This window comes from Dendropsophus ebraccatus, chromosome 2 (assembly GCF_027789765.1).
Source record: "Dendropsophus ebraccatus isolate aDenEbr1 chromosome 2, aDenEbr1.pat, whole genome shotgun sequence".
NCBI lineage: Eukaryota > Metazoa > Chordata > Amphibia > Anura > Hylidae > Dendropsophus > Dendropsophus ebraccatus.
Window position 1 is genome coordinate 101,987,884 of NC_091455.1, and position 13,212 is coordinate 102,001,095.

The 13,212-nt window shown below is 44.3% G+C and overlaps 1 protein-coding gene across 1 annotated transcript in view; it reads left to right on the plus strand.

Annotated features, from left to right (window-relative positions):
• The first annotated feature begins 12,995 nt into the window (after positions 1–12,995).
• FOXC1 (forkhead box C1) overlaps positions 12,996–13,212 on the plus strand; it is a 2,356-nt gene continuing 2,139 nt past the window's right edge. Inside the window, exon 1 of the mRNA XM_069960218.1 lies at positions 12,996–13,212. This exon is cut by the window's right edge and continues 2,139 nt beyond it. The gene's annotated coding sequence lies outside the window, so the exon portion shown is untranslated.

Here is a 13,212-nt window from a genome sequence, read left to right on the forward strand (position 1 = left end):
TATAACAGGGTCAGGCGGAGGCATATATCCGGGATAAACAACACTACTTGGCACAACTCTGTAAGATACAGTGCCAGTAGTATATCATAAGAGGTATAGGGTACTATCACGTACAGATAAAAAATGGCTGGACACCAAAGGGTCCTGATTATAAAAAGAGTCAAAATTACTGAAAAGGGGGCAACAGGTCTAGAGGAACATCAAAAAATCTCTCCTCCACGTATGTCTGTAGGCAAGGACCGTACACCCAAAAAAGGGGGGGGGGAGAGGATGACCAAGGTGATAGCTACGTATCTATAAAACAAGTGTATGTTAATCTATCATTTAGTCCATTTGGTGATTGGCAACGGAACCTTTAGATCCATTTGGTCTCTTTTTGTAAAATCCTTCTGTCCCAATTCCCTCCCCGTAACGATGGGTGGATCCTCTCTATGATCAAGAATTTGAAACATCTCGAGTCCCCATCATGTACGGCTTTAACATGGCGTGCAACTGGTGTGTGTCTCTCATGTCGGACATCTCCTAGGTGTTCAAGAACCTATCTCCAGTCTGCAGCGAGGCAGAGCCTTATGCAGAAAACTGCGATGTTCTCAGTGTTCTGACACCTTTCTCTCTAGACTGGGTTCACATGTAGCATTTTGGTCAGTATTTTATACAAAACTAAGGGTGGAGTCGACACAAGGAAAAATGATATTGGAAAGATTTTCACCTTTTTCTGCATTTTGGACCCACTCGTTAGCGAAAATACTCACCAAAGTACCACGTGTGAGATATACCAAGCTGTCTTGATACCATATGTCTCCTTGCCCTTACAGCTAACAATATCAGTAGTTTTGAATATGAATTGCAGCTGACAGGTTCACTTCAAAAGGGTTATCCAAGACTAGAAAAAAATACAACTACTTTCTTGCAAAAGCAGCACCCCTATCTTCAGGTTACATTTAGGCATTACAATTAGGCTCAGTTCACTGGATTACCGGATTCAGCTTATCCCTGGTGTCTAGTCGCGGAGATCGCTCCCCCGGGAAGTTATCCCGGAGGAGCGATCTCCTTGTCTGAAGCCGGCCGGGGACTGCTCCAAGATGGCGCCGCCCCCGACTCGGCACTCGTTTACTTCCGGCTGCAGCAGCCGGAAGTAAACGAGTGCCTATCTCATGGATCTCAGGGGGGCTTCTAGTATAAGTGTAAAAGTAAAAAAAAAAGTGTTGTTGTCAATAAAAAGCCCCCTCCACTAATAAAAGTCTGAATCACCCCCCTTTTCCCAGGTTATAAATAAAAGTAAATAAATAAACAAACATGTTTGTTATTACCGCATGCGTAATCGCCCGAACTATTAATTAATCACATTAATGATCTCGCACGGTAAACGGCGTCAGCGCAAAAAAATCCCAAAGTGCCAAATTGCGCATTTTGGGTCACATCAAATCCAGAAAAATTGTAATAAAAAGCGATCAAAAAGTCGTATATGCGTAATCAAGGTACCGATAGAAAGAACACATCATGGCGCAAAAAATGACTCCTGACACAGCCCCATAGACCAAAGGATAAAAGCGCTATAACCCTGGGAATGGAGCGGTTTTAAGTGACATATATTTGTTGACAATGAATTTTTTACAGGCCATCAGATACAATATAAGTTATACATGTTACATATCGTTTTAATCGTAACAACTTGAGGAACATATATAACAAGTCAGTTTTACCCCAGGGCGAATAGCGTAAAAACACATTTCCCCCAAATAAACAAAATGCGGGTTTTTTTTCAATTTCACCACACATTTATTTTTTTCTGGTTTCGCAGTGTACTTTATGCAAAAATTCAGCCTGTCATTGCAAAGTACAATTAGTGACGCAAAAAATAAGGGCTCATGTGGGTCTCTAGGTGGAAAAATGCAAGTGCTATGGCCTTTTAAAAGGAGGAAAAAACACAAAAAATTTAATTGGCTCTGTCTTTAAAGGGGTAGCGCGGTGGTAAACAATTATCCACAGAATAACACACATTACAACGTTATACAACTTTGTAATGTATGTTATGTCTGTGAATGGCCCCCTTCCCCGTGTCCCACCACCCCCACCCGTATACCCGAAAGTGTGGTGCGCTATACATACCTGTCACGTGCCGACTCGTCTCCGATCTTCAGTCAGCGATGCAGTCTTCGGACGGCCGGGCCGAATCCCTCCGTCCTGAGTGCCGGCCGCCCTCTTGAGCGTCATCAGATGCTCAGCCGCAATTGGCTGAGCACAGTTTGGCTCAGCCAATCGCGGCTGAGCAGCTGATGACGCGCCCGCGTCGGCACGTGACAGGTATGTATAGCGCACCACACTTTCGGGTACATGGGTGGGGGTGGTGGGACACAGGGAAGGGGGCCATTCACAGACATATCATACATTACAAAGTTGTATAACTTTGTAATGTGTGTTATTTTGTGAATAATTGTTTACTGCCGCACTACCCCTTTAAGGGGTTAATGGAACTGGGTTGCAAAACCAAAACCCACACCCAAACTGAGAACAGGAGAGGTGCTGTAAGAAAGCAGCTACATTTTTTGTATAAAGTAGATCTGACCACCAGCCAGCCATATATTCATACATTCAATCATTTAGCCCTTAAATACAGGAGACTTGAGGACAGTGTCCATAATACTTTATACTTTATATAACGTTTATGATTTTTCTGCTTGGTAGGTCATTGACCTGGGTAAATGCTGCTAATTAGAGATGAGCAAACCGGGTTCGAGTCGATCCAAACCCAAACTTTCGGCATTTGATTAGCTGGGGCTGCTGAACTTGGATAAAGCTCTAAGGTTGTCTGGAAAACATGGATACAGCCAATGACTATATCCATGTTTTCCACATAGCCTTAGGGCTTTATCCAACTTCGGCAGCCACCGCTAATCAAATGCCGAAAGTTTGGGTTCGGATCGACTCGAGCATGCTCCAGGTTCGCTCATGCTAATATAACAAAGATTCCAAGCAATAGACACATATATTGCACATAACATCATTTTTATTGTTCATTTCTGCTTTTCCATTCTATACATAATAATTTTCTCTATGATTTTTGACCGAGTTATTTACTAAGGAAACAGAGATGGAGCTGAAGCAATGATATTTTAGTCCCCACTTATAGGTACAAGATACTACGCTCTATCGACCACTAGAGGGCGCTCTGGTTCTGTCACGTGAAGACTCTCAGCAGACAGGTGGCTCACTCTACTAGCGCGTATGCAAATCCCAAGAAATGCTGCAGGTGGCAGCATTTCCCATCCCATCCTGCAAGCTGGTGTGCTGTAATACCCTGGCTCCATCCACAATAGTGTCACCTATCAGCTGCATGGAGTGATGCCGCTTGTCCTGGTCGGGGAGATAATAGCACCCGCCATTGTCCCGAGCTACACAAGAAAGTCACAACCTAGAGATGACAGAACCCGGCATAAGCAGTGACGCAGCCAGTGTGCACACGGCGCACTTTTCTCCTATTACGGCAGTGCGCCTCATTTACAAGGATTACGCCAATTAGCTGTGTGCGGAGCGCTATACTGGAGAGAGAAGCGACTGGTCAGCGTGGAATTACCAGTATAAATGCAGCTGCTGGTGCTGTAGATCGCTGCCTACACAGAATACAGTGTCCTCGTTATAGGACTAATCTATAGCACTATTGTAGTCAGGTCCTTCTACACTGCCGTTATGTTAGGGTGCTGTTCACACACACATGCTTAATGTATCACATGCAATATGACAGCACTGAAAGCTGAAGGGACTTTAGCCGTCCATTGATGCAGGTTATTAAGTAGACACTAAAGGGATGGGAATTATATAAGAATCGCTTTTCATTTAATTCACTTCTAATTTGAACGTAAAAAACGAATGTGAAAGCCGCCTGACCTTATTGGATGTGACCAGAGTGACGTCACAGTGCACTAGTACCCTGGCTGTTTTATATATAATGCTATCACTGGGCAGCAGCTTCTCCTGGCTAATTCTATCAATGACCAGTGATGCTGAATGCTTTACTACTCTAGGCTTAGCATATACAATGACGTCACTCCAGCCCTCTCACATCTAATGATGTCATTTTACACTCTATTACTCAATCCTTCTAATATATATCTATATATATATATTATGTATGTTTACACTGTATAACTGCAGCCTTCTGATATATTATGTACCTTACACTGTATAACTTCAGCCTTGTAATATATTATTATGTATCTAACATGTATAACTGCAGCCTTCTAATATATTATGTATCTAGCATGTATAACTGCAGCCTTCTAATATATATATAAATATATATATGTATATATATATATATATATATATATATATATATATATTATGTATGTTTACACTGTATAACTGCAGCCTTCTGATATATTATGTACCTTACACTGTATAACTTCAGCCTTGTAATATATTATTATGTATCTAGCATGTACAACTGCAGCCTTCTAATATATATATATATATATATATATATATATATATATATATATAATGTATCTTACACTGTATAACTTAAGCCTTCTACTGAATATATTATTTATCTAGCATGTATAACTTCAGCCTTCTAATATATATTATTATTATTCAGCCTTCTAATATATATATGTATCTTACACTATATAACCTCATATTATTACGTCATTTATTATATTCGTAGAAACTTTTAAAAAACTGTCGGCAGAAAAAGACCACCTGGTCCATCTAGTCTTCCCTAATATTATTATTACTAATATCATCATCATTTTATAGCTATATTTCTACATATACATATTTGTTCCAAGCTTCTACTATTTTTTCAGTAGAGTACATTATTTTACACTAAAGCCTTCTATATATTCTGACGCATTTTACACTGTATCACTTCAACCCTCAGATATATTATGTCATTTTACACGTTGTCACTTCAGCCTGCTCACATATTATGATGTCATTTTACACGTTACCACTCCACTTTTCCTATATATAATGATGTCATTTTTCACTATACCACTCCAGGCTGCTCACATATTATGATGTCATTTTACACGTTACCACTCCACCCTTCTTATATATAATGATGTCATTTTTCACTATACCATTCCAGGCTGCTCACATATTATGATGTCATTTTACACGTTACCACTCCAGGCTGCTCACATATTATGATGTGATTTTACACGTTACCACTCCACTTTTCCTATATATAATGATGTCATTTTTCACTATACCATTCCAGGCTGCTCACATATTATGATGTAATTTTTCACTATACCACTCCACCCTTCTCATATATAATGATGTCATTCCTCCAGCCTTCTGACACATTATGATGTCATTTTACAGTGTGCTTCTCTTCTATGACATAATGATGTCAATGAGACATTTACTCCTCCAGTCTTCTCATATATCATTTTATCCCTGAACCCTATTCTGCGCTATTTTCTAATCAAAGAAACAAACAAACATAGCTCCCAAGGGGCCCCATTCCGATTGTAGATTGTGCCCAGATGGCAGACAGAAGAGTGGAGCACTATACGCCATTTAGTATGGGTCTCCATGGCAGAAACCCCACAGACTCCATTAATGCCATAGGGGTCCATTCTCTGCCATGATCAGGTAAGTTCTGTTCCTAGGACAGAGCAGGACAACTGAGCACAACGACTTCTAGCAGACAGCAATATGTGGGTCACTACTTTGTATTTATTAGCCAAAACCAGGTGTGAAACAAACAAAAAGAAAAAGGTATATAGAAAGATTTTCACCTCTTCTGCATTTTGGACCCATTGCTGGTTTTAGCTACAAGTACTGAAGCAATATACTCACTCACCCAAATACTGCCATGTAAGTGGCCTAAGGATAAGTTCACATGCATCAGTCGCATCTAGTCAGCTGAGCCTGAGCCATACACGGTGGATGCAGAGGTGTGCACTTTGTACATTCGGATGAGTTCTATTTGCTTCCAAAACAACAAAACCACCCCTATCAGAGTAATGGAACTAATTGCAGAAAATCCTGTAATAAGGGAGCATTCCCTTACACTCCTATCAATAGCCTGACAGCAGCAAACCACTGCATGCACATGCATGCTCTGTGCAGCTCCGAGACACCTCTGGCATCACAGCTAGTGCCAGTGCCCGTGCCAGTACTAGTGCCAGTGCTAGTGCCAGTGCTAATGCCTCTGGACACTATACTGTTCCCATGTTATCAGTATTAGCATCAGTTTCCCTCTGGAATTTTTTGCATTAAGTCATGGGAGGTCCATATATATATATATATATATATATATATATATATATATAGTTATATACAATGGCCATGATTGGTCTAAAATGTATAACTAGAAATGTCTTTATTTATGATTTTATAGTATACAAAAGTGTGAGAAAAAAAACAAAGAGGCAGACAAAAATGTTATATTTGTGTTCTCAAAAAAAAAAGAAAGAAATTAGAAATACTAACAAAATAATCTACAAAAAACATTCCTAATTGTGCAATCACAACCATCCAGGTAACCCCTCATCCATGTGACCCCCTCATCCATGTGACCCCTCATCCAGGTAACCCCCTCATCCAAGTGACCTCTCATTGCTTTTAGCTCAAGTTTCCGTTTAGATAAGAAAACGCTTTTTTATGACTTTGTATAAAAATAATTGCAGTTGATATTTTTAAAATATAAGATGGAAAAAAAACATTCACAACTGCATGTAATTGCAAACCCTATGGATTGCTGGGAATGAATGAAATAGACAGATTCTGCCTCTCTATGTGCTTCTATAGACTCCAGTATTGTGCACCCATACAGTTTATTGTCATTTTTCGAGTGAAACTTGCTTTTTCACCCCAAATAACCTCCTCTTGGCTCGGGACAGTCTGACACTTCAGCTGTCAATTATAATAAATGTATATACATGTACGGCTGAATGATTTGTATTGCGATTCTTTCCACATGTAAAAAAAAAAAAATCTGTTTAAACTAGTGTCATAAAACTCAGTATAATGCTTATGGCAGAATAAAGTATTAAACCTAAGGTAAATAACGTGCTCACACATATATACTGTGGGTGGATAGATAGATAGATAGATAGATAGATAGATAGATAGATAGATAGATAGATAGATAGATAGGAGATAGATAGATAGATAGATAGATAGGAGATAGATAGATAGATAGATAGATAGGAGATAGATAGATAGATAGATAGATAGATAGATAGATAGATAGATAGGAGATAGATAGATAGATAGATAGATAAATAGATATGAGATAGATAGATAGATAGATAGATAGATAGATAGATAGATAGGAGATAGATAGATAGATAGATAGATAGATAGATAGATAGATAGATAATAGATAGATAGATAGATAGATAGATAGATAGATAGGAGATAGATAGATAGATAGATAGATAGATAGATAGGAGATAGATAGATAGATAGATAGATAGATAGATAAATAGATAGGAGATAGATAGATAGGAGATAGATAGATAGATAGATAGATAGATGATAGATAGATAGATAGATAGATAGATAGATAGATAGATAGATAGGAGATAGATAGATAGATAGATAGATAGATAGATAGATAGATAAATAGATAGGAGATAGATAGATAGGAGATAGATAGATAGATAGATAGATACCATTGTATTTCATCTGTTTGTTTTTGTTTTGTTTTTGTTTTTTGTTTTTATTAAACATTTTAAATAATATAACTTTCCAATCGTGTATTCTAAATATTTTTCTTCATTCCGGAATAAATAAATATTAGTAAACATGAATGAATTGAATATATTATTTAACCTATAAATCTGTCAGTAGCAGAAGTAGTAGTAGTTGTATTATCAGTGTGTAAATATGGGTTCTAACCTTTCTCGAATAAAACAATTGGCAGTATGGGCTACATGCACAAAGTGCCCTATTTTCTATGGGACAATCGATATTTTTGGGGCTATTGTAGTGTTTCTGCGTGGGGTGACTCGGGTGGCTGGGAGCAGTGTGGTGCTGAGCGTCAGCCTGTAGTTATATGAGAGGGGGTAGTAGTGGAGGGAAATGGGGAGATCTCGCTCAGTATAAACAGCCTCAGGCTGGCAAATCCCAGTTCATCTGCAGGTCTGTGGGAAGGAGAGTCAGGGCGCCATTACCTGTGTCCTCTGGAGGCTCCGCCATACTAGTGCAAACGATACTACCAGGGAGATATACTAGCAGGCTGGCAGGTAAAGAGAGAACACATACTAACTATCAATCCTGCACTCTAATATTCTATACAACTATTGTTTATAAACCTATCAGTGCCCCCAGTTGTCCATGTCCAGCTCCAGGTATAGCATATATATATATATATATATATATATATATATATATATATATATATATATATATATGACAGGCGGAGTGCCGGCAAAATCCTAGCCCGGAATACGTCAGCTCTGCATCACCGCTTTTGTTTGGATTCGGCTGTTTCCGAATATTCCTCAGAATTCAGCAGATCGGGCTTCCTGGAGGATTTCCACCACAGCCAGACGTATTGGGGGCAGACTACAGAAATACAAGAGACCATTTCCAAGATGATTTCCATCCACCATGATGGGTGCATAGAACTACAGGGGGTGATGTACTGTGCCCAGTCTGCTGGTCACTACTATAGAACTACAGGGTGTGATGTACTGTGCCCAGTCTGCTAGTCACTACTATAGAACTACAGGGGTGGGATGTATTGTGCCCAGTCTGCTGGTCACTACTATAGAACTACAGGGGTGGGATGTATTGTGCCCAGTCTGCTGGTCACTACTATAGAACTACAGGGGGTGATGTACTGTGCCCAGTCTGCTAGTCACTACTATAGAACTACAGGGGTGGGATGTACTGTGCCCAGTCTGCTGGTCACTACTATAGAACTACAGGGTGTGATGTACTGTGCCCAGTCTGCTGGTCACTACTATAGAACTACAGGGGTGGGATGTACTGTGCCCAGTCTGCTAGTCACTACTATAGAACTACAGGGGGGTGATGTACTGTGCCCAGTCTGCTAGTCACTACTATAGAACTACAGGGGTGGGATGTACTGTGCCCAGTCACTACTATAGAACTACAGGGGTGGGATGTACTGTGCCCAGTCTGCTAGTCACTACTATAGAACTACAGGGGTGGGATGTACTGTGCCCAGTCTTCTAGTCAGTACTATAGAACTACAGGGGGTGATGTACTGTGCCCAGTCTGCTGGTCACTACTATAGAACTACAGGGGGTGATGTACTGTGCCCAGTCTGCTAGTCACTACTATATAACTACAGGGGGGTGATGTACTGTGCCCAGTCTGCTAGTCACTACTATAGAACTACAGGGGTGGGATGTACTGTGCCCAGTCACTACTATAGAACTACAGGGTGTGATGTACTGTGCCCAGTCTGCTGGTCACTACTATAGAACTACAGGGTGTGATGTACTGTGCCCAGTCTGCTGGTCACTACTATAGAACTACAGGGGTGGGATGTACTGTGCCCAGTCTGCTGGTCACTACTATAGAACTATAGGGTGTGATGTACTGTGCCCAGTCTGCTAGTCACTACTATAGAACTACAGGGGGGTGATGTACTGTGCCCAGTCTGCTGGTCACTACTATAGAACTACAGGGGTGGGATGTACTGTGCCCAGTCTTCTAGTCAGTACTATAGAACTACAGGGGGTGATGTACTGTGCCCAGTCTGCTGGTCACTACTATAGAACTACAGGGGGTGATGTACTGTGCCCAGTCTGCTAGTCACTACTATATAACTACAGGGGGGTGATGTACTGTGCCCAGTCTGCTAGTCACTACTATAGAACTACAGGGGTGGGATGTACTGTGCCCAGTCACTACTATAGAACTACAGGGTGTGATGTACTGTGCCCAGTCTGCTGGTCACTACTATAGAACTACAGGGTGTGATGTACTGTGCCCAGTCTGCTGGTCACTACTATAGAACTACAGGGGTGGGATGTACTGTGCCCAGTCTGCTGGTCACTACTATAGAACTATAGGGTGTGATGTACTGTGCCCAGTCTGCTAGTCACTACTATAGAACTACAGGGGGGTGATGTACTGTGCCCAGTCTGCTAGTCACTACTATAGAACTACAGGGTGTGATGTACTGTGCCCAGTCTGCTGGTCACTACTATAGAACTACAGGGGGGTGATGTACTGTGCCCAGTCTGCTGGTCACTACTATAGAACTACAAGGGTGGGATGAACTGTGCCCAGTCTGCTAGTCACTACTATAGAACTACAGGGGTGGGATGTACTGTGCCCAGTCACTACTATAGAACTACAGGGGGGTGATGTACTGTGCCCAGTCTGCTAGTCACTACTATAGAACTACAGGGGGGTGATGTACTGTGCCCAGTCTGCTGGTCACTACTATAGAACTACAGGGGGGTGATGTACTGTGCCCAGTCTGCTAGTCAGTACTATAGAACTACAGGGGGGTGATGTACTGTGCCCAGTCTGCTAGTCAGTACTATAGAACTACAGGGGGGTGATGTACTGTGCCCAGTCTGCTGGTCACTACTATAGAACTACAGGGGGGTGATGTACTGTGCCCAGTCTTCTAGTCAGTACTATAGAACTACAGGGGGGTGATGTACTGTGCCCAGTCACTGCTATAGAGATGGCTATGCCCAGTCTGCTAGTCAGTACTATAGAGAGTGCTACAATGTTGCTGCAACAGGTGGAAGAGAAGAGGTGACTGTGAGGAGAGGTGACTGGATGGAGGAGACTGAGGAGAGGTGACTGGATGGAGGAGACTGAGGAGAGGTGACTGGATGGAGGAGACTGAGGAGAGGTGACTGGATGGAGGAGACTGAGGAGAGGTGACTGGATGGAGGAGACTGAGGAGAGGTGACTGGATGGAGGAGACTGAGGAGAGGTGACTGGATGGAGGAGAGGTGACTGGATGGAGGAGACTGAGGAGAGGTGACTGGATGGAGGAGACTGAGGAGAGGTGACTGGATGGAGGAGACTGAGGAGAGGTGACTGGATGGAGGAGACTGAGGAGAGGTGACTGGATGGAGGAGACTGAGGAGAGGTGACTGGATGGAGGAGACTGAGGAGAGGTGACTGGATGGAGGAGAGGTGACTGGATGGAGGAGACTGAGGAGAGGTGACTGGATGGAGGAGACTGAGGAGAGGTGACTGGATGGAGGAGACTGAGGAGAGGTGACTGGATGGAGGAGACTGAGGAGAGGTGACTGGATGGAGGAGACTGAGGAGAGGTGACTGGATGGAGGAGACTGAGGAGAGGTGACTGGATGGAGGAGAGGTGACTGGATGGAGGAGACTGAGGAGAGGTGACTGGATGGAGGAGACTGAGGAGAGGTGACTGGATGGAGGAGACTGAGGAGAGGTGACTGGATGGAGGAGACTGAGGAGAGGTGACTGGATGGAGGAGACTGAGGAGAGGTGACTGGATGGAGGAGACTGAGGAGAGGTGACTGGATGGAGGAGACTGAGGAGAGGTGACTGGATGGAGGAGACTGAGGAGAGGTGACTGGATGGAGGAGACTGAGGAGAGGTGACTGGATGGAGGAGACTGAGGAGAGGTGACTGGATGGAGGAGAGGTGACTGGATGGAGGAGACTGAGGAGAGGTGACTGGACGGAGGAGACTGAGGAGAGGTGACTGGATGGAGGAGACTGAGGAGAGACATGTACGATGCATCCAGCGCCGGGCTCACTGGCCGCACTGCTCTGCCCCTTGCTGACCAGCTCCCATGGGTGGGATGCAGCCGGGGGGGGGGGTTGCCCCCACAGTAGGTGGCACACACATGCCTGGCGTTACAAGTCACAGGCAGGTGAGAATGGGGCAGGCTGGGGATACCATACCAAATGGCTCATTTCCCACCTTCTCTACAAACCAGCCCTGCATAGATGAAAAGGAGGAGGTGTGAAGGCCGGGAGGTGCGGGGCCCAACCGCTCCCACGTCTCCTTCCCTGCTCCCACCAAGTGCAATGGCTTTGATAAGATTTTCATAGAGAACAAATCCAGCCCGTCCTGCTGCAGGCAATGGCCCACAGCTCCAGCAGCACCGGGTCCGGCCTCTCTCCGGGGTCCCCCAGATTGGGCAGCACCGGGTCACACTCTGTGGTGGGCACATGCCAGTCTGCGGCCACCGGTGGGAGCTCGGCCCTGCCAAGGCTTGGTCCTACAGTAAAGTGATGAAGTCGTTTTCTACCATTGTGCAGCGTCTTCTTATCCACACACCCCGGGTGCACAGGCTGCCATGGCATCTAACCCATCCAGAGTGCAGGTGCCCATACACACCACTCATTGGTACACGCTGCCACTATGGCTGGCACCAGAGAGCAAGGGGGAGCAGTGTATAGGGTGTCCGGGTGTGTGTGCGGCCGGCGGGGAGCGGGCTGTATATACGGGATCAGGGTGTATATACCGGTGCAGGCTGTATATACTGGAGCAGGGTGTATATACGGCAGCGGGCTGTATATACTGGAGCAGGCTGTATATACTGGAGCAGGCTCTATATACTGGAGCAGGGTGTATATACGGCAGCGGGCTGTATATATTGGAGCAGGCTGTATATACTGGAGCAGGCTGTATATACGGCAGCGGGCTGTATATATTGGAGCAGGCTGTATATATTGGAGCAGGCTGTATATACGGGTGCAGGCTCTATATACTGGAGCAGGGTGTATATACGGCAGCGGGCTGTATATATTGGAGCAGGCTGTATATACTGGAGCAGGCTGTATATACGGCAGCGGGCTGTATATATTGGAGCAGGCTGTATATATTGGAGCAGGCTGTATATACGGGTGCAGGCTCTATATACTGGAGCAGGGTGTGTGGTCAGTCCTGGGATCCGGCACTAGTTGCTTCTGCTGCCCCCGGTGCATGTGGAAGTGTCCCGCCCCCTGATTGGCTGACTGCAGTCTAGTGGGCGTGGCCCGGCAGTGTCTGCTGCTCCGTAGAAAAGTCCCTGCCTGCTGACGGATGCTCAAAGTTCACAAGTTTTCCCAATGTTCCCCCAGCCGCCTGGAGCCTGAGAGCAGCACCGGTCACCGGCACCGGCAGAGGCCCCGGGAGTCCACGGGCTCGTTCTGCTCTTATCTACTTGGGAAAGTTCCAGCAGAGCCGCCTGTCCCGGTGTCATCTGTATCCAGAGACAGCTGCTGCGTACCGGGGAGGACGGGACGCCGGGGATCCGTACCGGAGGATAGTGGCGGCAGC